This window comes from Alligator mississippiensis, chromosome 11, assembly GCF_030867095.1.
Source record: "Alligator mississippiensis isolate rAllMis1 chromosome 11, rAllMis1, whole genome shotgun sequence".
Lineage (NCBI taxonomy): Eukaryota > Metazoa > Chordata > Crocodylia > Alligatoridae > Alligator > Alligator mississippiensis.
Window position 1 is genome coordinate 45,360,051 of NC_081834.1, and position 27,803 is coordinate 45,387,853.

Below are 27,803 nucleotides of genomic sequence, written 5' to 3' on the forward strand. Positions count from 1 at the left end.
TTTTTTTGCAGAAAATCCTTCCCACATTCGTGAGTGCAAAGGAAACTGCTCCAATTCACTTAATGCCCTAAAATTTAACAGCATCAGTCTGTTGTTTCTTGTGAAACAATTTGCTATAATTCTTACTCTAGTTGCACACTGTCAGCTATATAGAAATGCATTGAACGGTTTACAGTATTGAGCTCCAGGGAAGTAGGAGGGTCTTGTGTAGGAAAAAGGGACAGTGCATGATGTCATCTCCTTCTCCTTTTTAATATGAGATTCCAGCCTTGAGCAGCTGCGTCTTTCCGACGAGACCACAGTTATTTAGCGGAACGTGCTGCTGAGGGCTGATTTGACTTTCAGATTCTTTTCTCTGACACTGTTTTGTGGAACAATTGTTTCGCCTTCCCATTTCAGTCTGCACTGAAAGCAGGAGAGAGCAGAAAGTGGCAGAGAGAGTGGGACAAAATGCATGTTCATTTTACAGTTAATTGAGAGCTGCCTGCAATTGTAATGTGCAGATGTCGAAATCTGTACAAAGAGTTGAGGGACTCTAAAACAAGCCGGTTTGTGCTGTAGCCGAGTTGGTGCGTGTTCTGGAAACGAGATGTCATAGCAGCAGAGACGCAGCTCGGAACTGGCATTTGCAAGGAAGCTGAAAAGAAGAAATGCTTTATACTGAACTGCTGCTGGTGTTTGCTGATCTAGCTTTTTCATGCTAAAGGTTATCGGTATCTGCAAGTCCACGAGGAAAATATTAGCAGTTTCAGTAATGAGCCTGAAGGGAATTTTGCTGAATACCGAAGACTGTGGGAAATGAATGAGATGCAGAAGGTTTGGGGAACTGTAAGTGTATGAATTTGTTAATGATTTGATTATCAGTCAGATGTTAATAGCACTCAAAGAGAACAGGAAGACAAATATAGCAGAAAAATATTTCAAAGAGCAAGCTATTTAAAGTCTCATAGAAAGACTCAGTATTGCCAATCCCAAATGATCAGCAATAATGAATGAGGAGTAAAAATCATAATTACCTTAAAAATGATGATTTAAAGCAAAACTTTGTTTTATTTTTGCTTCTGTGGTCTTCAGGGTGTGTATATTCATACTGTTCTCCCAAACCACTCAGGCTAGAAATTTCTTTTTTACATCAATGCAAGAAAATATCACCTTATTTAATCAGGAGCTGGAACTTCAGGGAGAGCATCATATGCTTCCTCATACAATAGACTCCTGAGAGGTGGAAATGCTAACATTTTTTTTTTTTTTTTTTAGAGATCTGATAATGCTTGTGGAAAAAGGTTCTGTTAAGAAACTTTAGAGAGCTTTGACCATCACCCTTGTCATTATTTGTTATAATCCATAACTTCATGTAATATGAAGGTGAGTGACAGAGCACCTACTTTGAGGTGGAATTGTTTGATGTTTTCCAGCAAGCACCTAATTGCACATTTAAGTTTGATGTGGTCCAAGTACTGCTGTGTCCCTTTGGATAATTTGTCAGTTACTGCTAAGACAATTGCTAAAACATTTGGAACCATCAAGAGATTAGCTGACCTGACTTTTAGAAAATATTTTCTAATCTTTTGTCATGTAAATTCTGTGTAGTAGTTGTTCTAAAGAACTGTAACATTGGTTTTGTCAGTTGTAGTGTTGCCTGATTATTTGCATTATTAATTATCATGGGTTATTTGTGGACTGCATTACAGACTAAGTCAAGCTAAGTACTAAGTTCTATAGTTTGTCTCTGTTTCTAAATCGGATGCCTATGCAATGGTGTCTTTATATATAGACTTTTCACAGGTAAAGAGATTAATGCAAAGACGCTGATTATGACGGGGAAGTTAGAACAAATAAAAACCTATTCTGTGTGTTTTTATTTCTTTACATATCTTTATTGTATGAAAATACACGGTTTCTAGAAAGCAATCCTTATTTTTACCTACCTTTAAGTGCTTTTATAAAGTAATTAAATAATTATCTTTAGCTGTCTTGCATCAGCACACTTCACTTTTATAAACTAAATAATAATCTTTGGTCTCCAAAAAACTATAGCTTCCATTTTACTAATTCAGTACTCGATCTTGGACAACATTTAAAGAAGCAATGATGTTTACAGGCAAATAGTACAATACCATACTTCATCCACTCAACTTTCTACGCAGTTTGTCAATAGTCGGACTTATTTCATTTTACATTGGTTCTGTAGGGCTGAATTAGAAAGTAGGGATGGATTTATTCTCCTTACCTTTGTTCTCCAGAGTTGTTGAGCTCGGTAGAACAGAGGTACCATCTCTAATCTCCCATGATTCTGAGCTCTAAAACAGAGATTACCTTTTGCCGTCTCCTGCACAATGCCTGCCATGCTCTTTCCCATCCTCAGGCCAAGGTCCTGTGATATTTGGAGGCACTGGTCTGCCCAAGTACAATATTTACCTGGTAGCTGTTCTTTTGTTTGTTTTTTGTTTTTAAACAACTTTGTGAAGGCCCCAATTCAGCAAGGTATTTACTGATGCTCTTAAGGTTCAAAGCACTTTAACTTTAACTTTAACCAATCCATTTTGATTAAATATGTGCTTATCTGAGCTAAAGAGATTAAGCAAAGGAATTGTCAAGGGTGGTTTTGAAAGTTTCTGGAACAAAGCAATGAAGAACATGCCCTTTATGAGACCTTCACTTGGAATATGATTAAGAAATGCACTATATTATGAGAAGGCAGGTGCTATGTTATTTATCAGTAGCAATTCAGTTAGTTAGAAATAAGGAAAATTAAGGTTCAGTTAAGTCAATACTTCATTGACTTTTATACATGGCACAATGTCAGTATTACAAGTATAACATTATAGGCATTTTTACACGTGGTCTGGGAGGCGTTTGGGGGGCGCTTAATTAGCGAGTGCTTTTAAAAAACGCCTGACCATCACATGCATCAGCGTCCTCTGCGCTGAAAAATGGGGGTGGGGCGCTTTGAGCTAAAACTCATTGAACGAGCTTTAGTTCAAAGTGCCCCACCCCCATTTTCGGCCTGGGGACACTGATGCACATGATGCTGGAGTCTCCTGGAGCGCGTTTATTTCTGTGTTGTGCCAGACTCGATTGAGTCTGCTCCAATGCAGTGGATTTCCAGTGCGTCAGAGCCAGCACCCTGCATGTGTATAGGAGCCCTAAACATTTAAGGCTTTTTTCAAAATACTTAGGTAGTACTTTGGGTTTTTTGTCTGTTGCCCACAATTCTAAAAATAAAATGACCATTGAAATGCATTTCATAAGATATAATAGAGTGAGAGAATGCCTTCTAGATTACTATTTTTATCATTGAGTCAGAAATAGTTTTGAAGAGTGATTTATGGAAACCATTAGAAAGCAAATATTTTCTGGATATATTATAGCTTCTTTCACAAAGCCATTATTTTTTCTGAAATAGTGTGAAGTTTTAACAGCTTTATTTACTTCAACTGGAGATGAGAATAAGAGAAAAGAATATAGAGGTGTCTTCAACATGAAAATTATAAATATCAGTAGCTTCCACCATTATCTAAGTTGAAGTCATCTGCAGGAAGAATGGAGTCATTCACAGGACTCAGTTTGGTTAGCTATCATTATGTCATTTTTTAAAGCTTAATCAGAGGTCTCAGTTGTTCACTTTTTATACAAGGACCCCCCCCCCCCTCTTTCCACTTCAGTTTGAGTATTTATTTAAGTCTGGATTGGAGTGGGACACAAAGATAAATATCCATTACAATCCTATTTAAAAAAAAAAAAAAGGAAAAAAATGTTAAAAGAATATTCAGGTTTGTAAAGTCCAGTGCTTGATAAAGTCAGGGGGTGACCATGTAAATTTACTTCAGCCCTCTGGGCACAGTTTATTTGATACAGTCTTGAATGGCGTGATTGCATACTTTTTTGGCCACAGAAACTTTGCCAAATTTTGTGCCCAAGATAGACAGTTTTCATTTGCTTGTTCAAACCCTGCACAGAATACAGATCCCCCCAATAGCATTTTCCTCTACCATTACCCTTGTAGTTTAGTTCTTTAAAAACAAACGCATTCATTTTTAGAATGTCTTTGTGTGGTGATTATGTTCTCTGTTTTATGTAGGTGAACTCAAAAGTACAGAGACAAATGCTAACTTGTCAGAAGTGTTGACTGCTTTGGGGTATCTAAGCTGGGACACCATGGTACCTGATTTTTCAGTATACTTACTGTTTTATGGTAGTTGGAACAGAGTTCCCACTGACTTTGGTAGTGAATGCTAAGTGCTTCTGATCTGCTGATGTGTTTCCAATTTTGTACCCAGAAAGTGTGGCTCTCTTTTTCTTTTTTTTTTTCTTTTTTTAAGCTGGTTTGTGATTGACAGCATCTCACAGGAGCTCTGATTCAGAAGCAGGGGTAAAATGGAACAAATTTAACATGGTATTCAACTGCCATTAACTGCAGCATTATGCTTTTTATCTTCTTGTAATTGCCTGCCTCAACCATCACACACTGGGTAATGGCCTAAACATCCGTCCTTTTTAATCACCTTGAAATCATGCCCATTCTTTCCCATATGGATGCATATTTCCAGTCAGTTATTAGGCTTTTGCTTTGCCATGTTTCCATTATGTGTTATCTCCAGGTTTAGAATCAAGTTCAGATATACCGTATGTCATGGAAGCTAACACCATGTCAACTCAAAGCCGTGTTGGAAAGCAGTGTGGAGTAAGTTTTTAAATTGGAGCAAGTAAGTTTTGTTGGAGTAACAATAGAGAGTAGAGAAATGCTGTGTAAATACATTTTTGTATTTTAAAGAAAAGTGTTCAAGTAATGTATATACTAGAACCAAATTCAGTCAGCAAACAAATATCACACTGAAAGTAGGAATGAACAGGTCCATTGAGTGGTCTGGTGACACTGCTTATGTCACTAACCATTTTATCACTTTAAGGGTTGATATCACCCAAATTTCCTAGTGGAATTTCAGCTTTTGTATGTATTCTTGAATGTACACAATTCTCTAAGTTCTTAGTAAACCAAAATGACTAATAAGTTGTTCTTGCTGGTATAGTTTTAAATGTCACATATTTTGGCCATTTGTTCACTTCATAAATGGGACTATTGTATTCATATGGAACACTTTATCAAGAGACAATGCTGAAGTGTCTGAGAGGAATTAATGTGGCAAAAATGTATTTGCTGCATATTTTAGTAAGTATTGTGTTAGATTTGGAAAATAGAAAGCATCATGTCATTGTGCTTACATGTACCCTCAATTGTTTTTCATTTTAAAAATGACTAGGCTAGGTTTTAAACTGGTACAGTACTTAGACAATGGGCCGTGCTACATGTTCAGATTAAAGCTGGGTAGAAACCAGCTGTAGGGTTGTTAAACATTTTCAGGCACTACCTTTATAGATGGTTGGCACTCTTTATAGCTAGATAACATTTTTATCATGTGATAGTTACTTTGCATGTGAGCCCAGTCTAAATTTATTGTTCGATTAGCCAGTTAAGTGCCTAATGTGAAGTGTGTTGTACTTTAATTCTGTTGTAGATCATCTGTACTTTCTATAGGCAAGGAGTTATGTAGTGATCAGGCCTTTTCATTATCTTCCACCTTCCACAAAGATGCCCAGGCATCTAGTGTCATAGTGCAGATATCATAAAACCAAGAAAAGGGCTATATTCTGCTACCTCAGCCTTTTTCCTAATCTAAATATGGTCACTATTGGGATTTATATGCGTGCTCCAGCAGTGGGGGGAGGGATTTAATTAAAGCGGCTCTGAGAGCTACTTTAATTAAAAGCACCTGGAGTGTCATATGTATCAGCATTCCTGCGCTGAAAAATGGTGGCAGGGGTACTTTAACTAAAGCTCATCAAACAAGCTTTAGTTAAAGCGCCCCTGCCACTTTTTTCAGTGTGGGGATGCCAATACATGTGACACTAGTCTGCTGGAGCACGGTAATTACCATGCTCCAGCAGACTTGATTAATTGAGTCTGTAAGTATAGCACATCAGAGCAGCATCACTGCATCTGTATAGGCACCTTGTGTGAGGCCAGGAAGGAATTTTCCCCTTAAGTTTGTTACTAGTATCTTGGGTTTGTTTTTTTTTTTTTGTCGTCTTCAGAAGTGTTGGGTGTTGTCCACTGCCAGTATGGGTATGGTAATGCTCCTGCTAGCTTCCTGACTAGAGGGTACTCAGGGTCAGACCACCAAATTTGGAACCAGGAAGGAATTTCATATCGTCATACTGGTAGGGACTGTGGGGAGTTTTGCCTTTTTCCTGTCCTTAGATGGCAGGATATTGACAGTACCCTCATCCCCCTGCTTTGCCTGTGGCAAGTTAAAGGACATTTTTGATATTTCAGGTATGCCTGGTAGTTGTATATGAGGGTTGCTCATTTGGAAGTTTCTAACAGGTGAGGCACAAAGTTGTCTAGGATAATTTAGACAGGGGTGATCCTGCTTTTGCAGGCTGTAAAACTAGATGACTTCTGGAGGTTCCTTCCAGCTATACTCTTCTATGACCTTAAAGGTGTGGCTAGAAAAGTCTGCTTCTATTTATCTGCTAATTACTTCATGCACATCAGGGGATCTGGCTCTCTGGACACAGCACTTAGGTAGCTGTTATCCGAGAAAGGCAGCTCATCTCCCAAATCTCACTTCTTCTGTCAACCCAGTGTTTACTTGGAGTATTACTTCCTGGTTCCAGATTGATAGACTCTTCAAAGAAAGATGAATCTTGGTCTAAAACCCAGTAAACTGTCAGACTTAGGAAAGTTCCTCTGGGAATATTAAGAGGAAAAGCTGGGTTGAAATCCTAAATCAATTATAAAGCAGATGCTGGTGCCATAATATAATGAAGAGTACTGTTGGGAAGTCTGCTTCAATCTCTGAAAGGCAACTTACAAGGTAAAACCAAAATCTCCTTTGAAGGTATAGGTTAAAAAGCATATATTGGCAAATCCATAATAAAGAAAATGGAGTAATTGTCCTAGTGCGACATACATTTCCATAGACCATAGTACACTTAAAAAAAAAAATTGGTTGAATCCCCATATTTTACACAGGTTAGGGGACTGAAAAATAACTGAGACTACCTGTGGTAGAAGAAACAGTTTTTATCTGGCATGCTCAACCCCCAGGCCTGCTGAGCCATGCCATCTGGCCCACAGAGGTCCTAGCAGTCTAAAAACTTGCAGTTGCTGCTCCCTGGCAGCCACTGATATTCCCATTGTTGTGTTTTACTTGTTGTCACTTTGAAAACGACAACTTTCTGTATTATCATTAGGGCTGTGCAAAGCTTTGGTTGCCAGTTGAATATGGAGGAGATTCGGCCTGATTCAGCAGCCAAATCTCTGATTCCAAATCAAATTGGGAGACCCTTTATGAGGTCCAAATTGAACCTGAAGCTTCTAAATCGATTCGGAAAAGATTTGGATCAGCTGGGGAGAGGCAGGCACAGCCGGGCAGCTACAGGTTCTCCCACAGCTTGCCCATCTACGCCTGCCTCTCTCCATGTGTGGGAACCATGGGAGAAGCCCCCATGGCTGCCCTGCCCGGCCCCATCTCCTGCTCAGTCCCAGCCTAGTCCTGGTACTTAAAAAAACAAAACAACCCCCCCCCCCCCCGCCCCACTCAATGGCTGCAGCAGGGGATGTGAGGCCCCCTGGCAGAGCCCCACTCCCCTATTTCCACCCCCCTCCTGGCCCCAGCAGTCTGGGAATAAAAAAACAAAACAACCGCCCCCCCCCCACTCACTGGCAGTAGCAGCAGGTGTGGAGGCTCTGGGGCCATGGGGCAGAACACCCCCCCCTCCCATGCATCCCCTACTCCCCAATCTTCTCCCTGCCCCTAATGGCTACCCCGCCTGGCCCAGCCTCCTGGCAATTAAAAAAAAAACCCTGCACTCACTAGCTCTGGCAGTAGTAATCAGGGCCTCTGAGGGCTTGTGGCAGAGCCCCCCCATGCAGCGGGGGGTAGTGGGAGGGGCTTGTGGCAGAGCCCCCCCTTGTAGTCCCCCTGCCTGGCACCCGTGCAGCAGCAGCTGTCACATGGCATGGGTGCAGCATGGCTCAGCAGGGTGCCATGTGCTGTCTGGGAGCTGGTGCTGCAGGGGCTAAGCGGTGCCTGGCTCTGGCTGATACGTGGAGCCGCCCCAGCTCCCAAACAGTGTGCAACACCCTGCCGAGCTGCACTACACCTGTGCAATGGGGCAGCTGCAGCATGGGTACCAAGTGAGGGTGGAAGGCGATCCCCACGGTGTGTGGTGGGGGTTTTGCCACGAGTGCCCAGAGGCCCCAGTCACTGCGGCCGGAACTGGTGAGTGTGGGGCTTTCTTTTTTAATTGCCAGGATGCTGGGGCCAGGCAGGGCAACCATCGAAGTTGGGGCTGGGTGGTGGGGGGAGATTGTGGCCTCAGAGACCCTACAGCCCCTGCTACAGCCGGTGAGTGTAGGGCCTTTTCAAGTGCTGGGAGGCTGGGGTCAGGTGGAGGATGGGGCTGGGCAGGGCAGACATGGGGGCTTGTCCTGCAGCTCCTCCTGCCTGGGGAGAGGCAGAAACAGTCGGAGGAGCCACAGGAGAACATGCAGCTGCCCAACTGTGCCTGCCTGTCCCCGGCCAATCCAAATCTCTGAATCGGTGCTGAATCTCCAATTCTGATTCGGTCAGATTGAATGAGGACAGTGATTCGAATTGCTGAATTGAATCCACTGTCCTTTGAATCCAAATCGAATACTCCCCTATTCGCATAGGCCTAATTATCATATATCTCTCTATTTTTCTTGAGGTGTAATCTTTCATCTTCCTGCCTGAAGTGTATACATTTCTGTTAATGTAAGCATGACTGCATCCTTAAATTATCAGTCTTTTAGTAAGCAGAAACAGTGAGGTCAGCTTTGAAAAGTACGCTACAGCTTTTGGTCTCAAGTACAGCTAAAATAAATAGTCACTGGTGCCATTGATTTTTATTAACATAAATGAAAGCTCAGATAGCACAGTGTGGTCTGTCTGATGGATGCTCGACTTTTAACAGCAGAACTTATACTTTATCAAGAAGTGCAAGAGCCACAAAAGAAACACCCACCATATTTACTCGAATCTAAGATGACCCCAAATGTAAGACAACCCTCACAATAATTAGATTCAAAATTTATCACTTCGTTATAACTTTCCATTATAGAATCAAATTATTGGAAGGTCACTGTAGTAGGAAGCTTGCCTTCAGCTTGTGCTTGACCCCTTGACACTTTGGACCCCCTTCCTCCGTTGCTCCCTCTTTCTGTCTCCTGACCAGGCTTTGCCCACCCCCTCCCCTCCCCCCCTGCTTCTCTGCAATGGCAGACTCTGTCCCTGTTCTAGCCTGGGACACTGAGCACAGCCCCAGCCCAGCATAGCCCAGCCATACAGACTGCATGCCATTGCTACAGAGCTAGGCTCGGGCCATGTTCAGTGCCCCATGCTGCAACACTGATGGAGCCTGCTGGCGCAGAGCAAAGGAAAGCAGGAGGGACAGACGGATGAACAGAGGCTGCAGGCAGGCGGGAGATATGGGCGGCGGGGGGAAGAGGCTGCAGTGCGGAGATGGTGGGGTACAGAGGCAGCAAAAGGGGGCAGGCAGCAGCTGCAGCTACTGCCCCGACCCCAGGTAGGGGCTGGAGCCCCAGCCACCTGCCACCACCCCCTCTCCCTCCTGCCTTTGTACTCGATTCTAAGATGAGGACCCCCCTGTTAAATGGGGGGAAATCTCATCTTAGAATCAAGTAAATATGGTATTTTGACAATGCATAAAATATGTTTATCGTAGTTAAAGAAAATGGCATGCCTCGCCCATGTTGAGAAATTTGTTTTGTAACGATCACTGTTGCCCAAAGGCATTCCCTGGCATTTCTTATGAAATTCTTTTAATGAAAGTTTTAAGTGAGCTACCATACTGGGTGAAAAAAATCTTTTCTGTATGTAGTACATGCTCTAATATAAAAAGTATGGGCTCATTTATTTCATATATATCTTTTCTTTATGAAGTATTGGTAATATTAGTCTTACCTTTTTCTGGAGAATGGGGATGAGAGCTTTCACCAGTCTTTAGTTAAAGGTATTTAGGAAAGAACTTCCTGTCTAAATGTGTTAGCCATTTGAAGTTAGAGAGCAGGTAAGTCCCTGGTGAACCACATCTATTGTGTATTGGTGTGCTTTTCTGTTTGTGTCCTATTTGGTGGTCCTACACAGGCATACCAGTTCATCTGTGTACAAGAGGCTTCTAGTTTGAGACCTAAGAATCTTTCCTTTTTATTGTTCTGATTTCATTCTCCATCGCATGAATATGGTTATGACATGCTGAGACGAGTCTAGTATCTTAATTTGCAGATCTTTATGATGACTGTCAAAATGTTTTTTTATGCAGGTATTCTTCAATTAGATGAGTTGGCTGCTAGTGTAGAAATAGCCTGTTTTCTGTCAGCGTAATGTGTATGTATACACATCTATTTCAAAATGTATCAGTATGTTCCTAGGTAAACCATTATGTAATTGTCAAGATATTGCCTGGTGCCTTTTTTAGCCAAAAGAAGAGCTACTAACAGTGCTACAAATAACCATAGGTTACTGATCTAGCCACTATAGTTGTTTGTGGTTTAGGAGGTTGTTTAAATGCATCCATTTTGCTTTACTAAATCCATGTTGTTGTGGTGCTCAGGGCATGAATGTTGTCTCCGAAGTCCTTGCTTAGAAGCTCTTTTTCTTGGATGTTGCTTTCCTTAGTCTTCAATTGCAGTGATGGAGGACTGGATGGTATTTAGTTTGGAGTCATTTAATGCCTTATCTTTAGTGATTGGAAGGAGCCTCTGCTGATTGTTACATGTATTTAGAGGCATATTTAAGTAGTGCAATGGAGACATCATATTATATTAGTACAGGAAATGTCTTGGAATCCTGTCATGAGAATAGTAGTAAGCTATTAAACAGAAATGGGTTTCTTTCGTTGCTATAATTTTTGTGAAGGTATAAATGCCACCGTGTCCAAGAAAGAATTAATAATAATTTAGTGTTTCAACAGTTTTAGCCAGGGACTATATATGAAACATATAGGCACCCTTCTGAGGGGAAGGGGGAAGTCCTGGGTTCCACTCTGTGACAGGGGGCCATCTTGGGGCTGGGGCTGGGTCTTGTGTTGGCCTGCCCATCTGTCTAAGTAGGGCAGTCTGCCCAGTCTCGCCTGCCATGACTTGCTGTTCCAAAACCTGGTGTAAGATGTGGGAGGCTGCTTATTTTAATGCCCGGATACCAGGGGGCATTGTACACCACTCTGTACCGTCCCTACACAATGTCCTGTGCCTTGTAGATGGCATCCAGTTTATTATTGCACCCTGGCTTCAGGCCAGACCAGACATGGTCCACTGTTGGGCCTCTCACACACTGCCCCTTTCAGGGCCAAATTCATATTGCCCCCCTCTCACTGGGGGCTCTTCCACTCTGCCCTTTCTCACAGGGCGTCTTGTACGCTGCCCCTCACTGGGCCACTCTGAATCTGCCCTGCTCCCTTGAGCGACACCCTTGGGCCATTAGGCTTGATTACTCTTATGCTGGAACTGCACATGCAGCCCTTCAGATTGCTCATGCTCTCCTACTCTACGTGGCATAGTCCTTGTGCTTAACACTGGGCTGATTCTGCCCCTAGCCTCTCACTGGGCAACTTTCCACGTTCACATACTCATGAGGGTGTCCTGTGTGCTGCCCTTCAGCCCTGCTCAACACACCCTCTGGTGCAGCCCTTCAGACCGGCCTTCAGTCCTACTCTACACCTTGCTTATGCACAGTCCTTCACGTCATAATGATGCCTCTTACGCTGTGCGGGCCCACCATGCATTACTGCCCCTACTCTGGGGCCACTCTTCTGCCCTCTCTCTGGGCCATGCTACTGCCTTCTCCCTGGGGTCTTGGGGGTCTTACACCCCTGTGGGGCTCAGGTGTCTGAGGATGTGCCTGGCCCATGCCTGTCCCTAAGTCTGGGTGACCCACTAGGATGTGGAGGCTAGGGTTTTAAGGTGTCCCTTCCTGCCTTTCACTGGGGAAGCAACTGGCCTGGCATTTCTGGGGAGCTTCCTTACCAAGTTTGTAAATCTTTTAATAAATCAAAGCTTATGTGGGTGCAATACCTTTCTTTGAAATGACTGAAACAATTAAAATCAAGCAGAAGAAGAATATGGCATGGATTAGGTTAAAATTAATTCTGAGTCAGGTGTTCTGCTGCCATAATTAGGATCAAATTAATGTGGTGGTTTCTTCACAAGAGCCTTAACGGAATTGTATAGGTATTATTTGAAAGTTTTGTTGTGACTGGTCATTGTTTCAAGCTTGTAAATTATGATTCATGAATTCATATCTGCAGATGATGCAGTATTCATGGCTGGTATATTTTTTTTCATCCTCTGATTATTTGATTAAAAATCAATGATTATTGGAAGAAATAAAACAACATGGGTCATTTAGATCACTTTTTAAATGTGATATAGGACAAACATTTGTAAGGCACTTTATTACATATATTAAGGGATCATTTTACTGCCATTGGAAATGCAGCCATTTGTGGGTTGCAATATAGCTGGTTTAATAGTGCACAAAAATGGGGACTAGAGAGTGAAAAGGGTGTTTGCTTCTATTTGAAATTGCAATAGGTTAAAAGATAAAACAAAGAGTGAGAATTGTAAATATCTCATTTAAAAACATCCAACAAATTTGTACCTCTGAAGAGCAATAAAAAGAGAAAAGCATCACTCAGCCTTTTAAATTTAGTTCATGTATTTGAGCATCTGATCAGTGTTCTGCCTTTAACAATACATGATTATTCACAGCTTTCATGTGGCCAGAGAAAATTCCTGTAAGTACAGGGGCAGTGGCCACCAATATCCTGCATCATGAATTCAGATTTGTACAGAGTGGATAAATGAACAAATGGGCATAATCAGCATCACCTGGTAGTTGTGATTACTGGGAAAATCTTTTTTTTAACGTCATAGTCTTTGTTCATGTTCAGGGAAAAGTAGAGTTTAATGTTCTATTAATTTGAGTTTACCTAGTGTATAGATGTTACACTTGGTAGATATATCTTGAATAAGCTGTAGCCAAGTAAACATTTTTTTGATTTGGACTGGTTGTCTTGAAGAGCATGCTAAAACATACAGTATCTGAAAACTTGTTCACATGGAGCCTAAAGTTTTCTAAAATCATGCACCTAGTGGGGGAGCATGGAGGCGAGTACTATGAACTGAAGCCTGTTGGGGCTGCTACTACTATCAGTGTTCCTTGGACTTCACATTTCTCAGGCCCTGGAAGAAGGAGGAGAAAAGCAGTCAAAGAGAAAGCTGATGGAGCATGTATCTTTTGGTCTTCACATAGAGGTTTCTGAACATGGTGCAGAAATGTTGGCAATTTGTGCTTCCCTGCCTTTTTAAAAGCTCCCTCCGGAGGTCTTCCAGATTCAGCTAGTTCAAATGATTGTCCTTTTCAGGAAGCACTTGCTAATAATATTGTTCAGCTAGTTGGATTGTAAATTGAGAGTTCGTAGTCATGCAAGTTCCTCTTAAGGCTGGGGTTTCCCACCCCCCGCATTGTAAAAGACCGCTCATGTCGCTCTGGTTCTGCTCCTGTTGGACTTCCCCTCATTGTCTACTCATAGATGAGACCATTATCCTTTTCTCACTCATTTAGACTTGGGGAAGTTGGTACGTTTCCTATTCTTGTCTGAGTTATGTCTCTTGAGAGTTGTTGGAGGAGAATGTTGGACTCAGAGCTGTAGAGGTGATGATGGTGAGGACTTTCCTTTGAGATGCTTATAAGGTCATGCTGTTAAGTAAATTTGCTTGGCGTTCCTGTCAACTTTTAGGGACTATCTAATGGCTATGTTGAGAAAAATAGATGCCTGAAATGCATCATGGGGCTCAGTTAATTTGGAAGGTCCCTAAGTCCAGTGGGAATGTACCTTGGTCTCAGCACCACCTCCAAAATAGGTTAAATGAAGTATATTTGATGTGGTATTTGCATTTTTGTAAGATCTGTTAGGATGAATTACTTTTTTTTTATTTTATTTTTTTTTTAAGTATCCTTGAAATGGTTGAGGTTATCTCAGTGATGGCAGGAGAAATGATACCGGTTTTGTGTAGCAACTTGGAATGAATTCGTGCTTGTGTTTGTTGATGATAAAACAGAAGAGATATGGTTACTTGAACTTCAGATGCACGAGACAAAAATACACATTTTATGTTGAATTCCCATTATATTAAGGAAATTTTACTTGCTTTCCTTCTCCATTATTTGTTTTACTGATTATGTTAATGTAAAGAAAATTTTAAAAAATACGTATTTTCCAATATTATTTACAGAAATTTTCGAAGTCCTCTGACCTCTCAACTTTCAGTAAATGAGCTAGACTGCACAAACACTTGATAATGAAGCCTTGAAATCATTGTTAGGTTCCAGTGTACTCGTCACAAATACTCTAAATTTACTTTTGATTTGGACAGAATTTCTATTGTTCAGAGAATTTCTAATGATGTAAAACTTTTTTCGGAGTTTGTGATTTAAACATATTTGTATAATACCTTTGTGGTTCTACTTGACAGCAGCCTTTGTAATAGGTTTTTTTTTTATTTTAATATTGGAATAAGCAGGACTTCAGTGGAGAAACTTTTCTAATTACCTTAAATTATTCACCTACCCATTCTGTAAATAGCGGACTTGCAATTTAGGTAATAACCATGTGTGAGATTTGCTAGTAATATTTTTATAAAGCTCCATTTCTAAACCAGGGATTTTGGGGGGAGAGGAATTACTGGTACCTGAGGAATTTGGTAGTCTGTATAGACAAGGCTCAACCACTGGTCATCATTTTTGTCACCGTTAATTAAAAACAGTTGAAAAGGACATTTAACTCCAGTGGTAATAAAAAATGCTTCCAGCCAAAGAAGCCTTGTTTATATTAAAGTTCCCACTATTGCTGACATAGGTTCACCGATAGGATTTTGCTTTGAATTCCCCCAAAAATGCAAGGTCAAGTTTTTGCTAGAATCCTCCAGGAAAGAAACAGAACTGGGGACCTGGTACTTCAAATATAAACAGATTCAGGTGGAGATGTGTGAAGCGATCTTTATATATTATAAAGGGCAAAACCCAAAATATTTTAGTTTTGATTTACAATCCATATAGTACAGTTAGATGTGTCATTCAGACAACAGCTGCATTCATGAAGAAACTTGGAATATCAAATTTAATTGCCATTTTTGTGTTGAACTGATCAGACTTTAACTCAAATATGTTATATATAAACAGCTCCTCTTATAAAATGACCTGAATCAGCCTCATACTGTGGCTGTTAATTACTACTGTAAAAAAACAACTTTCTTGTTAAAATAATCAACATGATACATTACCTATAAAGTTTAGTATTGTATGAACACAACTTTAAAAAAAATCTGGGGGAAGGGAAGGGGATTGTCCCATTAACTGTCTCATAACTAAATCTTATACAAACTGGTCCACTCTGTTGCAATTTTCAACGTATCAGTTCTCTCCTGGAAGGTGTAGATAAGATCTTGGGACAAAGTTGGTGCTCTTAGCAAGGCCAGATTATGCTCAGAGTTGCTCATCTGGCCAAATGGGCCCTGAAAATTATAGATCATCATATAGTCTTTTGTAGCTTTTTTAGGGTTAAGGAAATTCATCCAGCCTTTCCATCTGGCCCAGTTTACAAGCCAAAATCTTCCTAACAGTAATAACCTCCACTGTAAATGTTATGAAACTTCATTGGGATGCCATATCTTGATTCTTGAGGAATGGCTGATGAAAGTTCACTAGAGGTAGGATAGATTGGGAACTTTGCTTGTTCTGTATGGACCAAGAAAACAGTCTTCTATGCCACATTTCTTGAGTTCTTGCTCATTCAAGTGTCTGCTAACAGGCATTGTTGATCCCAGACAATATGACCGTGGTCTCATGAAGCAACAAAAATGGCAGTGTGAGGAGTAGAAATCCAGTGCATCAAGTCAAAATCCTGATGGGCAAGGAAAAATCCCATCTATTACTTGGCAAGGCTGTTCTTTTGTGCAGTGTACTGTATTTGCTGACTCTGAGCCCCCACCCCCTGCCTTGCGAGGGAATGAGACCTTGAACCAGTACTGATTAACACAGCTCTGTTCCCCAACCTTTAGGTCCCTCTATCATGCTCCAAGCTTTGATGAAGGAAAGGATTTCTAACTAAGTTAAATCTTCTTGTGTCAAAGTAGCAAAGAAAACGTTTTTGAAGAACTGAATCCTGAAGGAGAATTGTTTCCACCTTGCTAAAAGTTTGAAAAATGTCTATACCTTGAACCTTCAGAAAAGGTTGAGTTTCTTTCTGCTCTAGAGGCTATTAGAAAGCCTCTGTATTTTTTCTGTTAGACCTTGTTTCCTGGTCATCAGCTTCTTGAGAGCGGCAGAGAATATCTTCAGACCATGTTACTTTGTGCTTGTTTGGAGGCTACACTCAGCTTCATCTATGAGCTGCTATTTCTAACTTTAACTTTTCATCATAAAAGCTCTTTTTGGTGGTATGCAGAGGTGCAAGTCATGAAGGTGCCACCAGTTTAAGAGGCTTATAAAAGTGCAAGCATTGGATAAGTTTGTCTATGAACACTCTAATCTTTCATGATTTTTGTAGTTATTACAGTGCGTAAGACATCTGGATGTTTTTCTTTAAAATGCCTTTGCATTTAGGAAACTAAATGCAGATGAAGTCATCTGATTAGTACCACTGCCTTTGGAACAGGTGGTTGGTCCTTTCTGAACTATCAAACAAGACATCTTATTTTGATGGCTATCTTCTGCATTTTCTCTGTAGGGTAGAGCCATAGTCATAGAGAAATAGGGGAGGAAAGGACCTTGTGGTCAGATCATCCCTATCCAAACCATCCCATACAAACATATTTCAAACTCTACATAAGACTACTGTCAACCCTAAACTTCATCCTGTTAGCTCTAGCCCAACTTTTCAACTTGTTGAAACCCTTCTGAATTGCACTCGCATCCTCCTGCATGTTCACAATTCTTTCCAATTTCATGTCGTCTGTAAACTTGCTCAAGAAGCTTTCTATGCCAGCATCTGAATCATTAATAAACACTTTGAACAGCACTGGGCTACGGACCGATTCCTGTGGGACTCCACTCAAAATCTCCTGCCATGCTGACATGAATCAGTTAATAATTACCCTTTCCTTGCAGCTATTGAGTTGGTTATTTATCCACCTTGTAGTAGTTTTATCCAGTCCACACTTCTCCAGTTTGTTTATGAGAATGTCATGTGGGACCCTGTCAGAAGTCTTGCAAATGGCTTTCCTTAGGATATGCTCCAGTAACTTGCCAGGTTTTGAGGTCTAGCCATTCTTTAGTTCCCTGGGTCCTCCTCCCTGCCTTTTTTTTTTTTTTTTTTTTTTTTTTTTTTTTTTTTTTTAAAGAGGGGGCACTTTGTTGGCCCTTTGGCTAGGTACCAGAGAACTGAAAATCTCCCAAGACTTCATGAAGATCATTGCCAGTGGCTCCAAGATCTCCTCCTCCACTTCTTTCAGGACCTTGAAATGAAGTTCATCTGGCCTTGCTGACTTAATGTCATTCAGACACAATAAAATTTCTTTGACTGTCTCTTACATTATCTCCTTTTTTAGCTTGTCCCCTTCCTTATCCAGATAATCCCCATAAAGTGTCTGGCAGTTTAAATTTTTTATGAAGACCAAGGCAAAGTAGCTGTTTACTAGCTCTGCCTTCTTTGTATACAGGCAGTCCTTGACTTAAAATGTTTCGAGTTACAATGTTTTGCATTTACAACCCCCTGTTTCAACTTTTACAATGCCAGTTTCAATTTACAATGCTTGATCTGTTGCAATGCCAGGCCAGCGAACAAGTCCACTGCATCGGTCATCTCCCTGGAGAACAGCTGTCCAAACTTCCTTGGACACTTTCTTTAAGAAAGCAGACAAGACTCCAGAAGAACCTGCAGACAAGACTCCTGAGAAGACTCCAGCCAAGAGCCCTTCAAAAAGTCCAACCAAGAGCCTTTCAAAACGTCCAGTAAAGTCACCTCAAAGATCAATATGATTGTTATTTACAATATAAATATATTAATGTAGCTATATTACTCATCTATAATTGATCGAGTAGAAAATTCTGGGGTATTTTTGGTGAAAATAGGGTATTGGGCCTTGGTTCAGGAACCAATCCCCCATTTATAACATTGTTTCTTAAGTTACGTTTTGACTTAAGACACAGCTTTCAGGAACCAATCGTGTCATAAGTCCAAGGACTGCCTGTATTTAGTTATGTTAACAGAGGACTCGGTTTCCTTGGTCCTTGTTTTCTGGCCAACAGAGTTATAGAACCTCTTCTTGTTATCCTTAACTTCCTTTGCCAGGTGCAGCTCACTCTTTATCTTTGTCTTCCTGAGTCTGCAGGTTCTTGCTGTTTCCTGGTATGCTTCCTTGGTGACCTGCCCTTTCTTCCATTGCCTGTATGCTTTCCTTTTGCATTTGAGGTATTTTAAAGCTCCCTTGTGGAGCCACATTGGTTTCTTGTTATTTTTCTTGTGCTCCAACTATGTCCAGACAGATTCTTGTTGGGCTTCCAATACTGTGCGCCTTCTCTGTAGGGTAATTCTAATTGTATGTCAAAGAGCCTCTTTATATGGCAGTACTTGATTTTTTTATTTTATTTTATTTTATTTCCCAGATGAAGACTAGTTTTCATGCGGATGTACTTACTTGTTTCCATTTGTTTTGTCCCTTTCTGTTCTCTGGAGACATATTGAGGACCCAACAGTGTTTTGTGCTGTTCAGAATGCAGAAGACAGGGTGGTGAAGGCTCTCATTTGGTGCAAAAGCACTTCTTTAAAATGTGTTAGGGAATTGGTACACCAATAGAATCATCCCCTTGCATTCAGACCCGTTTCCCCACAGGTATTTGTCCAAAGTCTCCCAAGTCCGGTGTCCTCTCTCTCTCCCCCCCAGACCCTCTTTCCAATACATCCTTGCCTGGTTGCTGCTTTGAGAAGACACTTTTTGTTCTGCTGCTCTTCCCACTGAACTAAGAATCTGTTTTTTATTGCGGCCCAACCTCCTTCTACTCCCAATATGGTATATACTGAAAAACAGGAATAAGCAGGGCTTCCCCCTTCCACTGTCAGCAAGTGAAACAAGCTGCATCACTTTCTAGAGCTCTTATGGTTGGCTCACACTTGCTAAAGCCTGCTTCCTGGGAAATCAGGTTTCTTGCCAAGTTTGTGATGTTTGTTTTTCCTTCCCTCTCTCCTGACAGTTCATTCTGTTACACCTCTGCTTAATCTCCAGGGAAGAAAAGAATCCATACTTCTGGTTGCAAGGGGAATGCAAGCCGTTCAGCAGCTGCTTTCCCTGTTAATTTTCCTGAATAGAAAAGCCCTTAGAGGCCTGGCTTTTTTCGTAGAAGGAGTCTGCTTATGTAGAATAGTCATGCCAGGCAGTGACTTGGCAACTAATTCATAATTTCCTAGATATTTTAGAACCTGTCAAACTTCAGCTCATGGCTCTTCAGGTGGAGTGTTCAAGGCCCTTGAGTCTCTTTATCTAAGATGTGGCCTCTCTGCACCCCACCAATCCTGTATTAGTTCATCTAGGGATAAGGTCTTTTTTAGGTGAGTTTAGCTTCTAAAATGTTGGGCTTACTTTAATTGTACCTTAGTTTGTTTGGTGAAGGAGGCACCATTCTGAGAACATTGCTTATGTGCTTATAATACAACCATGCCTGTATAGACCGATCTTGAGGACCAGCAGGTAAATTGGCTTGTAAATTAGTGTTTTATTCTAAAAATGCTTTAATTGGAACTGAGAGAGAAGGATGCAATTAAGGGGGTATCTGTTTTAGGAGTTAAAGTACCAACCAGTTAGGTAGTGGTGTTATGTTGCCCACCAGTGGTCTGGCATCTACAGTAATGGTGATCTTTGCAAAAAAACCCAAAAGCCAAATTACAAAGGTACAGCCAGAATCTTTCTTTCTTTTTTAAATTTAGATCAGGACATTGATTACATCAAGAGAAAACTGCTCCTTCCTTCCCCCGCGATAAAATGCCTTGTCATATTGAATGGGATTGATTTATCTTATAGATATTTCTGTCTAATACAACAAACAAAAAAAAGTAGTACTGATTTTTAGGTTAGATGTTTAAAAGTAACAAATGAATTCTGGGTATCTTAGCATTCAGCTTTTTAATATACCTTTAAAAGGTGCCTGGTATTCAGAGTGATGTTCCATGCTTCCTGAAAAATAGGTCCCTTAAAGCTACCTTTGGATGGGTGTTTCAAAAACAAAGGGAGCCAAAAATTGCTAGTTATTTTTGAAAATCTTGGCTTGTAAGGTTGTTTTTCATGTTTGTCATATTAATGTAGATATTATTCATGAATGTGCAGTTAGACTGAAAGTTTAGTTTCCGGCCATAAAAATGAGTGAAATTGTTCCAGGAATAGTGCATGTGTTAGACAAACCTTGGCATGAGAACTTAACAAGGTTATGATGCCTTTCTCTGCTTGCTTTGTTGATGGGGAAAATAGCCTTAGGAACTGAAATAATGGCTGCTTAGAGGTTAGTAGTACATTGAAACAGAATTGGTCTGTTGCCTTTAGCTTTCAAGAACATTAATTGCAGTTTTCACTTCCAAATCTTAATGAACAAACTGAGACACTGCTGAATTGGCATTTGTATAATTACTAAATATTAAATACATTTTAAAAAAATTGTCTGTGGGTTAATTATTTTTATTTTTATTGACTTTAAATATTTAGTCATTATGTTAATATGTATTTGTTTATATTTTGCTGCCTCCTCCTCCTCCCCTTCCCCCCAAAGAAAAAAGTTTCTAACCCTGGTATGAAATTCAGTCTTTCTGGTTGGTGAACACTCAAAATATAGCATCTCAGGAAAGGGAAAAATATAATTTTAAGAGAATAGGTTTTATTGTAATTTTTTTTTTTTTTTTACTTGAAGTACAAATGGCTAGGCTGTTTTCTAGTGAGATCTTCTACTGCTTTTGATCTTAGCCATTTTGTGATCTCACCCAGACTCTAGTGAAGAAGGGGAAAATTGGAGTGCAAGAATAAGATCACACACTTTCATTTTCTAATTGAGAAGAGCATATACTTCAAGAGCCCTTTTTCTGACTCCTGAGATTGGGTTTGGAAGCAGTAGCAGAGAAGTGCTGCAGAATATCAAAGTAGCTGGAGTACTTTGGTTGCTTGCCCCTAAATGAGGTCTAAAATGGTCATTAGACCACTGCAAATTGTTACAATTCCTACACTACTTCAAAATTGCACTGTTAATTATTTTTAAACTGCCTTGTGTATATGAATAGGTTTAGTTAATCTTTAAAAAGTATTAATAGTCATTATTCCTTCTGGAAGTTGCAAAATTATTAGAAAATCTGTAATGTTTGTTTTTCAGTTAGTTCTGCATATCTTCTGCCAGTCCTCACAAACTCAGGCCATCACTTAGCATCACCATATGGAATATTAGAATATCAAGTTTTCAAACAATTATGTGACTTCCCAGCATGAAAGAGGATTATATGCTGGTATGCTTCCTTCCAGAGTTGTTCTCTTAATTTTCTTTCTTTTATTTCCCAGTAGTAGTCTGTGCGGTGGGTGAAAAACAATGACTAAAATTTATTACTACTTAAGTTTTCAATTTTTAAGGCAACACACACAGCTTAATAATATAACCTTAGAAAACACTGAATAGATGTCAGAATGATTATATTCTGGTTTCTGTACTTAACAAGTAATCAGATTATATATAAATGTAATTACGTTAATGTTTCCTTAATATCAGGCTTTTTTAAATGGCATAATCAAGTATTTAGAAACTAAGAAGCACAATAAACAGTGATATCTGTGGAATCTTAATTTGGATTTGTGCAAGTAATGTGAATAGGTGAATTGCTATCCATTATTATTTCTTTTATTTTTAGTTAGATTGTAGTTCTTGGCCTCATTTCCTGAATACCAATATTTTTGTCTTTTAAAGGCTTTTCTGATGCTTGTTATCATACTATTTGAATAGTATAGATGTTAAATGCATTTCTTGTAAATGATTTGTGAAATAACAGTTTGTTTTGAAACTGCAGTTTTATAGACAGTTCTTCATCTGTCTGTAAAACTGCAGTTTCAAACCGAATTGCCAATTTATATGTCCAGTTGGAGATTACTAGATCTTGATTTTTTTTTTCAGAGTACTTAGTATTTTTATAGCTGTTATGTGCTCAAAGCACAACTTACAATTTGTGAAGACTCAATATTTCTGCAGGCCCCCATGCTTCAAGTGGGAACCCAAAAGAAAGGAACACACAATTAGTCTCTTGAAAAGTTTTTAAAGGACCTAGCATCACACAGGAGAGAGTCTGGGTAGATTCCAGCTCCACCGCAATGACATTCAATTGCCTTAGCTACAACACCCGGTTCTTCTCCAGTAGGCTTCCTCTCTTTCAGTATGTTTTTTTTCTGGCTTCTGCAGCAAGTGAGGTACCAGTTCTACAGGCAGTAGTCTCATTCTCTCTAACCATGCTTCATTCCCCAAGCACCATCCATCTGGTATACTGAAAAAAGTGGAATCTGATGGAGAAAAGTAATATGTGAACCCATCAATAAATGTTGTGAATATAACATATAGAAACAAAGGGGCCGAAGTAAGATGGCATAAGGAACCTTAAATCAGGCATTTCCTAGTGTTTGAGTGTTTGCCTTCTGCAATCTTAATACATTCTCTTAATACAGTTTGTGCTAATGTCATTTTTATAGCTTTCTCAAAAGCCAAACTAAAAAAACCAAAAGTCTGTCATATGGAACCATTTAGGCCCCTACATGGGTTATCAGCCTTTAGTTTCACAGCATGCGTTTTTTTTTAACCATGTAAGCTGAGTGACCTGTCAGCATTACTTAGCTGTTACCTCAATGTAAAGTCATTAAGAGTAGGGACAGACATTACACATCAACCCGTTTAAGTGATCAGAAACTGGTTTAAACCTGTAACAGAACATGCGTTCATTGCACACAAACCGGTTTGAAAATGGCTGAAACCAGTCTATGATAAACCTGGTTGAATGTAGTATCAGACTTACCTGATTTGTGTCAAACTGGTTTATGCAATGTCTGTCCCAGACCTCTTCCTGGTTTAAGTTAAACCAGAATCCCTCAGCATCCCGGCATGCTCTCAGGGCTGGGCGGGGCTCTCTGTTCCAAAGCAGGGCTGGCCCCTCCCTTCTGCTTCCTGGCTGGAGCTGTGGCAGAGGCTGCAGGAGTCTGCCTGGTTTCCCCCTACTCCCCCCGTCCCCTCACCACTCCTTTCTAAGCAGTGATTTCCTGATCCCTTCTGCCTTACACAGACACCTCTCAGCATTAGCTAGCAGATCATACATACGCTGGCTATGGTCCACGCTATGGCAGATGGGACAAAGGCAGAATCAACATCAACTAATGTCCCTCAGTTGTTCTATAAATGGGCTGATAAACACTGAGTTAGGGTTAATAAACACTGTGTTATTATTTCCCTGCTGGGCTGGTCAGGAGCGGGGTAACCTCTCCCTAATCAAAGCGTCCTGCTGTGGCCTGACCATGTCCCCCCTCAGCTCAACACTGTGGAAGGGAAGGGAAGGGAAGGGAGGTCTGCTTTAGCACCCCCCCCCCCCCCCCCAGCTTCTAGTCTGAGCCACTGCCAGCATGTGCCTGCACTTTTTCAGTCCAGAGGTGATGTCTGTGCGGTTACAAATGGATCCAGCCTAGGCAGGTTAGACTAACCTTCAAAGATTGAATGAATTCAGGCTCAGGATTTTTTAATGTTTGTCCCTAGCCTAAGAGAGAAGGGCATACATGGAATACTAATGGGATTTATAGTTATTAATTGGCTAGCATAAAATTATTGAAACTGGAATCTTGGTTTAGTGCAGGGGTTCCCAACCTTTTTATGCTGTGGACCAGCAAACTGGCTCACAGAATTTTTCCACAAACAGTCTAATTTACGTATTATATTTGCATATTTAAAATTAATTTTTATGTGGCAGGGATTGTGAGAGCAGTTGGGTCTACCTGGTAAGTCTGTTATAGGGGAAGGAGTGTGGGGTGGTAGATCGAGTCCCCAGCGGTAGGGGAGGGAGTGAGGCTGGGGTAGGGGCAGGGACTGCCTAGCTGGAGCGGGGCACCAGACTGAGCTGTACAGGGGTGGGGGGCGGCTCCCCAAAATTCCCAGGCTCCTCGCAGGTGTTTCTTCCCCCCTCAGCAGCTGCAGCCTGGGCTTGCACCCCAACTGGAGCAGCTCCTTCCCCCAGGCAGTCTTGGCACTGCGCAGCCCTGCAGGGACTTGCTGCTGGGCCCCCACATGGAGTGGGGAGGTGGCACTGCCAAGTTACTTGCCCCAGCCCTCCTTGTCCTGCACAGCTCTGGGGGCATGAGGCCCCCCGCCCCCATGCCTTCCCAGGGTGCGTGCAGCAGCAGGAGCTGCCAGCGCCTCCCGGACAAGCCGCAGCTCCCTCCCACAGTCAGCCCGGGAACAGCTCAGCACTGCCCTGGCCCCACCCCACCTTGCCCCACACAGATCCAGGGGCAAGTGCCCCTCCATGCCCTCCTAGGGTGAACACAGCCGCAGGAGCCAGCTGTGCATCCCAGCTGAGCTGCGACTCTGTCCTGCGCCTTCCCCAATCCCAGCAGCCCCGCTCCCTCCCTTACTGCGGGGGTCTACAGGAACAGGGCTAGTGCCATAGCCCGGCAGCCAACCCTTTATGGGCCGATGGTTGGGAACCCCTGGTTTAGTCCCATGTTGTCCAGTCATATATGCCCTTATACTTTTGTCCTTACCATGGATGGAAATTTTATTACCTCACCTTGTACTCTTTTGTTAGTTGCTAGGCAGCTGAATAGTCATGCCAACACACGGTTCAAGTTTTAGATTGTTGACTTTAGTAGGCATGTTAAACAGTTCAAACAAATTTCATATTCTTCAGATGGCACAGGTCTACTTATTGCACTGTTTGTTTAGTCTAGATGTAAGTTTAGCTGGGTGTGCATAGCTTGGTAGGATTCTGTTAACTGTTTCACTGTAAAATATGTATTTGTGTGTGTACATACCTACTTACAAATATATATTTTTACAGTAAAGTAGTTAACAGAAAACATGTGCACAAACATGTATACCCACAGGTGCATCTGGCCAGCTTGCCATTCCTGTTGCTTTTAACTTTCTACTTTCTGTGTACATTTGACTCTATGACCTAGGAAATTGTTACTGAAACACTGTTTGGAGATGCAAGTGATTTTAGCATAAACAGTACTTTAACTGGTTTTACACTTTTCAAAGATAGGATTGCTACTTATTTTAAGGTACTTTATGCACAACGAAGGTATTGTGGAAATGGTATGTTAAGCAAAGCAGTGGCATTTATGTATCATTGGTGGGGGTTTTGTTTATTTTGTTTTGTTTGAACAAAACAAACTTGAGCTGGAGAATACCGTTTATGCTCTGTATGCTGTCATCTTCAGGTCTTTTCACTCCACATTTAAAAAGAGCAGACAGATGGCAACATCCAGTGAAGGTAGTAAAAAGTATGTTTCCAAATGAAAGAGACTGATGAAAACACATTTCTCTTCATCTTACTCTAGAGGTGAATAGTTGAGAACAAGATCAAGTTTTAAAAAACAATGAATGATGCAGAGAAGGCAAGTTGGGTGCCTGTACATTTTGTTTTCTTGTAATATTAGAACAAAGAGAGAGTCAGCAAAATTACAAGGAACAATTAAAAAGTGAATAAAAGGAAATACTCACGTGCACATGCACAAAAAAAACCCCTTGAAGGCTGTTATAAACCTATGAAAAAAGAGTTTGTAATAGAAATCTGGACAAATGTTTAATGTAAATAGTGTTCATCTCTTGAATGATTTAAAGAGAACAGCACGGTGAGTGCTGGAAAAAAGATGGGTAATCACAACAGTAAAGTCATGAGAGTATTTTAATGTATTATAGGTTACCCCAAGTCAAACAGCTTTTAAGTAAGTATATGCATAATTCTAGTTTGGAGGAACTGAAACCTGATACTTACTAGTTCCCCTGGGTTTTCCTGTTGATTAAGCAACTTTTCTTTGCCAAAAAAGAAGAGAAGCAAGAACAGAAGAGAACATTGAGATTTCCTTCCCTGCAGTGTTAGCACATGGTATATTGTTTACCATCAAGTGACTGGGTCCAGCAACAGCTTTGATGGCAAAAGGATATTTGTGTTTTTTCTCATACTCTAGGCAACAGCACTGATGAAGTCAATAGTGTTTACATTTCTATTAAGCTGTGTCAAAAATGTTAGGAGAAATTTTGCCCAATAAACTGAAATTAAAGCACAAAAGTATGGTTAAGGTAACAACTCTTCTTAGATTTCATAGATTAGATTTCATAGATTTTTTTTTTAGGGTTGGAAGGAACCTTGGAAAATCATCAAGTCTGACCCCCTGCCTCTGGGCAGGAAAGAGTGCTGCTGTCAGATGACCCCAGCCAGATGTTTGTCCAGTCTCCTCTTAAAAACCTCCAAGATAGGGGAGAGCACCACGTCCCTCAGAAGCCCATTCCAGACTCTGGTAACCCGTATCGTAAAGAAGTTCTTCCTAATGTCCAATCTGAATCTGCTCTCCGTCGGTTCGTGACGGTTGTTTCTAGTTACTCTAAGGGGTGCCCTGGTAAACAAAGTATCTCCTATTTCTTGCTGCTCCCCCCCCCTTGACGAATTTGCAGTTTGCCACTAGATCACCTCTCAGCCTTCTCTTGTGGAGGCTGAAGAGATCCAGCTCCCTCAACCTGTCCTTATAGGACCTTCCCTTTAGGCCCCTAACCATATGAGTGGCCCTCCTCTGGACCCTCTTAAGGTTATCCACATCCCTCTTGAAGCGTGGCGCCCAAAACTGGACACAGTACTCCAGCTGCTGGCTCGCCAGTGCCATGTAGAGAAGTATCACCTCCTTAGACCTGTTCGTGATGCACCTGTTAATGCATGATAGAGTGCGGTTAGCTCTATTGATCACTTTGTCACATTGTTGACTCATGTTCATCTTTGTGTCAACTATTACTCAAAGATCCCTTTCTGCTTAAAAGGTCATCTCCCAGTCTGTAAGTGTATTGGTGATTCTGTCTCCCTAGGTGCAGCACTCTGCACTTATCTTTGTTGAACTGCATCCTATTTTGTTCTTCCCACCTTTCCAGCCTCTCCATATCTACCTGGATCCATTCCCCACCCTCCAATATGTCTACCTTGTCCCATAATTTAGTGTCATCTGCAAATTTTGGACAGTGTGCTCTCCACACCCTCTTCCAAATCCCTGATGAAGAAATTGAACAGCACTGGCCTGAGGACCAAGCCCTGGGGGGCACTGCTGCCCATATCTTTCCCAGGTGATACTGACCCATCCACCACCACTGTCTGGGTGCGTCCCATTAGCCAATTGGCCACTCACCTGACCGTATGATCATCTAAGTTACAGTCGCTTAGTTTTTTTAGTGGGTAAAAAAACTGAAGTTATCCTGTAACAAGGGGCTGAATTCTTCTAGATTCTCCCTTTGCCTTACCTTCCTCTGAATCATAATTTCAGAATTTTCCTTCATCTAGGGAGGATCTAACTGTGGGTGTCTTTAGAATTTGTCAGTGTTGCTCTGTGGATTAGTGAGAGTAGTTCTTTCAGTGATGTGAAAGGAAATTCCCACTGGGCTCAGTGCACTACTTCTTCCCCTTTACCAACTTACTGTGTGTGAGCTGTAACAACATTGTGTGCGGCC

At 41.2% G+C, this 27,803-nt stretch overlaps 1 protein-coding gene across 7 annotated transcripts in view; it reads left to right on the top strand.

The window, feature by feature from the left end:
- Positions 1-27,803, top strand: part of MYO9A (myosin IXA) — a 392,893-nt gene that overhangs the window by 62,300 nt on the left and 302,790 nt on the right. Inside the window, exon 1 of one of the 7 annotated variants that reach the window (XM_014604483.3) lies at positions 310-828. The exons of 5 other annotated variants lie outside the window; for them this stretch is intronic. The gene's annotated coding sequence lies outside the window, so the exon portion shown is untranslated. Of the gene's footprint in view, positions 1-309; positions 829-1,266; positions 1,366-27,803 lie in introns of those variants that run through there. One more of the 7 variants, XM_059714928.1, reaches the window with a different exon arrangement.